The following is a 5,486-nucleotide window of genomic DNA, read 5'->3' on the forward strand; positions in this document are numbered from 1 at the left end:
TCTGACTTAGAAGATATATTTATATATTTTACTTTCGTTGCTGAATCATTTATAGTAGACATAGTATGTTTGCAGTTCTGTGGTTTTAATGACTTTTTGAATAGAGTTTTTGAGTTTGGTTTGTATATGTTATAATTCAATTTTTCTGTTTATGTTCTAATTGGGTATAGAGATCTTGTGTTTATTTGTTGAATGAGCATGTATATGTGGTTGACCATGGTTTGTATTGAAAACATTCTGTTTTCTTCTCTAGTAAGCATTTGATTTATAGTAATCCTAAGTCACGTAACTTTTTTCCTCTTTTTTATCCCATCTTATGTCTTGCTTTCTGTAGATAGATTCAAAAGAAAATTGATAAATTATCATGGATTTTCCTCCTAACATTAAAATAGCACTAGTGTGTTAGGTAGAAATCTGAGTACGTATCAAATATAAATGATACCTGTGTCTCAAAGATGTATGTGTTTTCTCAATTTCTTTGTTTTATTTTTCATAGTAGCCCAGTTTTGCAAGGAACCCACATGTCAATGGATAGAATGAAAAATTATGTTATATGTATTTAAGAGAATATTCCTTACTGAAAAATAGTGTGAGTTTCAATAAAATGATTAATTTGGAGTATAAAATTTTTATTGAAATATGACACACAGTGAAAGGCAAATACTGCACAATTTCATTTATAATTTCAACAAGTCATACAGGAGAGCATGGAATGGTGATTGCTAGATTCTTGCAGTTTCGGAAATGGCAATATGTTCACTGGCTCCAAGTTTTTTTAGTAAGTTGTGTAAGGTCTAGATGTCTAATAGGGTGTACTCTGACTCTAGTTACTAATAGTGAAATAGTTACTTGAAAACTTACATAAGTAACATATTTTAGAATTTTCTAAAACTGTTTATATAATTGTCAGTAAATGAACAAATAAAAAATGTTACTATGTGAAGTGATGATTTTGTTAATTAGCATGTTTGTAATAATCATTTCACAATGTTTACAAATGTCACTTGTACACTTTAAATATATGTAATTTTGTCCAAATAATGAAAAAATTTGGAAAAATAAAAATGAATGCAACATGAAATATAATGTATTTCATGTGGACACGCAAGAGTAATGTCAAGAATTTTTAGCAAATTCCATCCAATATTTCATCATCATTATTTTCTCATACTACCCATGTGTGAGAAAGCCATTCCTAACAAAAATTGGTATCATTTACATTTAAAGTAATAGTCAATTTAATAAGGGTCACTGAGAAAATGTCTATTAAGTAAGTTTTACTTCCCTAGCACTTGTTCTTGTCTAAAGGCATTCTAGATCCTTTTTAAAATTGAGTATTTATATTTTCTCTTTTCTAGTAATCTGTTGTTTTCCTTCATGAAGCCTGTTAATGTGTTGTTGGTTTCCATATCACCGAGGTTATTTTTGACATATTTTAACACTTAAAAAAATACAACAGAAATTTGTTTCTCATAGTATGTAGGCTGGCTAGAAGTCCAACATGAAGGTGTTGGCAGGTTTGAGTTCTTCTGAGACCTTAATCCTTGGCTTGCAGGTGGGTGATGGGTGATTTCCTAAGTCCTCAGATGGCCTTTTCTCTGTGTATACACACCCGTGTTGTCTCTTTGTGTTTACAAATTTCACTTTTTAAAAATTTCCCTTTATTTTTTATTTTATTTTATTTTTTTAAAGATTTTATTTATTTATTTGACAGAGACACAGCGAGAGAGGGAACACAAGCAGGGGGAGTGGGAGAGGGAGAAGCAGGCTTCCCACGGAGCAGGGAGCCCGATGCAGGGCTCGATCCCAGGACCCTGGGATCATGACCTGAGCCGAAGGCAGACGCTTAACGACTGAGCCACCCAGGCGCCCCTATTTTTTATTTTTTTAAAAGATTTTATTCATTTATTTGACAGAGAGAGCACAAGTAGGCAGAGTGGTAGGCAGACGGAGAGGGAGAAGCAGGCTCTCCGCTGAGCAAAGAGCTGGATGCAGAGCTCGAGCCTATGACCCTGTGATCATGACCTAAGCCAAAGGCAGAAGCTTAACTGACTAAGCCACCCAGGCGCCTCTATTTTCCTTTATGAAAATACAGCTGACATACATTATATTAGTTTCAAGTGCACAACATATTCAACAATTGTATACATTACATAATGCTAACCATGATAAGTGTAGTTACCATCTGTCAACAAGTAATGTTATTACAATATTGTTGACTATAGTTACTATGCTGTACTTTTTTTTATCCCTGTAACTTATTTATAACTGCAAGTCTGTAACTTTTAATGCCCTACAGCTGTTGTGTTCATCCACCAATCCCCTTCCATCAGTTTGTTCTATGTATTTATGTGTATCTGCTTTTGTTTGTCCATTTGTTTTTGTTTTTTACATTCCACTCAGAAGTGAAATCATATGGCATTTGTCTGTCTTAATTACTGTACTACCCTATAGGTCCATCCATGTTTTTGTAAATGGGAAGATGCCATTCATTTTATGGCTAAGTCATATTCCATTGTATATATGTACACCCCACTCTTTATAGTTCATGTATTGGTGGTGTAGCCCAGGTTGCTGACATAAGTTGGCTATCATACGTTGCACTGTGATAACATAGGAATGCATATACGTTTTCAAATTAGTGTTATTGTTTTATTTGAACCAACAACCAGTACTGAAATTACTGGATCATATGGTGTTTCAATTTTTAATTTTTTAAGCATCTTCCATACTGTTTTCCACAGTGATTCGGTCAATTTACATTCCAACAGTGCATGAGGTTCCCCTTTCTCCACATCCTTACCAACATTAGTTATTTCTCTTTTTTTTATTCTATTTTTTCTAATGGGTGAGAGTTAATCTCTTATCTTGGCTTTCATTTGCAAGTCCCTGATGATTTGTGATGTTGAGCAACTTTTCATGTGACTGTTGGCCATCTGTATGTCTTCTTTAAAAGACTATGTCTATTTAATCCTTTGCCCATTAAAAAAAATCTGGTTATTTTTTAGTGATTTTGGATATTATTCCCTTATCAGATAATATCATTTGCAAATATCTTCTCCCATTCAATAGGTTCACTTTTTGTTTTGTTCATAACTTTCTTTACTGTGCAAAAGCTTCTTATTTTGGTGTAGTCCCAATAGTTTATATTTGTTTTTGTTTCCCTTGCCAGAGGAGACACATCAATAAATATGTTGCCAAGGCTGATGTCAAACAGATTACTGCCTCTGTTTTCTTTGAAGATATTTATGATTTCAACTCCCACATGTTGGTCTTTAATCCATTTTGTTTAATTTTGTATATGGTATAATAAGGTGATCCAGTTTCATTACTATGCATGCAGCTGTCCAGTTTTCCAATAGCATTTGTTGTAGAGACTGTCATTTCCCCATTGTGTATTCATGCCTCTATTAAAATAGGTTAATTTAATGCATGAGTGATTTTATTTCTGGATTCCATATCCTTTTATTTTCTTAAGGATTTTATTTATTTGAGAGAGAGAGAGAGCACGAATAGGAGGGAGGGGCAGAGGGAGAGGGAGAAGCAGACTCCTCACTGAGCAGGGAGCCTGATACAGGGCTCCATCCCAGGACCCTGAGATCATGACCTGAGCTGAAGGCAGACGCTTAACCAACTGAGCCACCCAGGTGCCCCTTCCTGTCCTTTTCACTTGATCTATATGTCTATTCTTATGCCGGTACCATAGTATTTTGATTACAATAGCTTTTTAGTGTATCTTGGAATCTGGGATTGTCATACCTCAACCTTTTTTCTTCTTCAAGATTGCTTTGGCTAAAACTGTGGAAAGAGCCGAGATGCCCTTTAACAGAATAGATAAAGAAGATGTGATCTATATATACAATGGAATATTACTCAGCCATCAGAAAGGATGAATACCCAACTTTTGCATCAACATGGATGGGACTGGAGGAGATTATGCTAAGTGAAATAAGTCAAGCAGAGAAAGTCAATTATCATATGGGTTCACTTATTTGTGGAACGTAAGGAATAGCATGGAGGCCATTAAGAGAAGGAAGGGAAAAACGAAGGGGGGGGGGAATCAGAGGGGGAGACGAACCATGAGAGACTATGGACTCCAGGAAACAAACTGAGAGTTTTAGAGGGGATGGGGGTGGGGGGATGGGTGAGCCCAGTGATGGGTATTAAGGAGGGCACGTATTGCATGGAGCACTGGGTGTTCTACAAAAACAATGAATCATGGAACACTACATCAAAAACTAATGATGTACTTTATGGTGACTAACATAACATAATAAAAAAATAAGAAAAAAAAGATTGTTTTGGCTATTCAAGGTCTTTTGTGGTTCCATGCAAATTTTAGTATTATTTGTTCTAGTTCTGTGAAAAATGCCATTGTGATATTTCACTGAAACTCTAGACTGCTTTGAGTAGTATAAACATTTTAACACTTTTAATTCTTCCAATCCATGAACATTGGATAGCTTTTCATTTATTTGTGTTGTCCTCAATTGTTTTCATCAGTATCTTAGTTTTTATAATATATGTTTTTTACCTCCATGGTTAAATTTATTCCTAGGAATATTACTCTTCTTGGTGCAACTGTAAATGGGATTGTTTTAATTTGTCTTTCTGCTAGTTCTGCATTATTAATGTCTAAAAACACAATAGGGGCGCCTGGGTGGCTCAGTCAGTTAAGCATCTGACTCTTGATTTCACCTCAGGTCATGTTCTCAGGGTCATGGGATTGAGCCCCATGTTGGGATCCACCCTCAGGAGGGAGTCTGCATGAGGATTCTCTCCCTCTCCCCCATCCATGCCCCACAAAAAAACTAAATCTTTAAAAATACAATAGATTACAGTATATCAATTTTATATGCTGAAAATTCACTGAACTTTTTTATCGGTTTTAATCCTTTTTTTGTGAAGTCTTTAGGGTTTTCATTATATAGTATCAAGTCTTCTGCAAATAGTGACAGTTCGACTTCTTACTTAGCAAACTGGATGACTTTAATTTCTTATTTTTGTCACTTTTTTTTTTTATCATGGTAAGTGTACTCTTTAATACCCATTACATATTTCACCCATCCTCCCACACAACATATCACACTTTTTGTTTTGTTTCAAATTTTTATTTAAATTCCAGTTAGTTAACAGAGTTTAATATTAGTTTCAGGTTTAGAATTTAGTGATTCATCACTTACAACACCTGGTGCTCATCACAAGTGTCCTTCTTAATGCCCATCATCCATTTAACCCATTCGCTGCTGAACTCCTCTTCAGCAACCCTTACTTTGTTCTCTTAAGTGCCTGTTTTATGGTCTGTCTCTCTCTTTTATTTCCCCTATGTTCATTTGTTTTTTAAATTCTACAGATGAGTGAAATCATATGGTATTTGTCTTTCCCTGACTGACTCATTTGGCTTAACATTATATTGTCTAGCTCTATCCATGTCCTTACAAATGGAAAATTTCATTCTTATGGCTGTATAATATTTCATCATATAT

Source organism: Phoca vitulina, unplaced genomic scaffold, assembly GCF_004348235.1.
Source record: "Phoca vitulina isolate PV1807 unplaced genomic scaffold, GSC_HSeal_1.0 scaffold114, whole genome shotgun sequence".
NCBI lineage: Eukaryota > Metazoa > Chordata > Mammalia > Carnivora > Phocidae > Phoca > Phoca vitulina.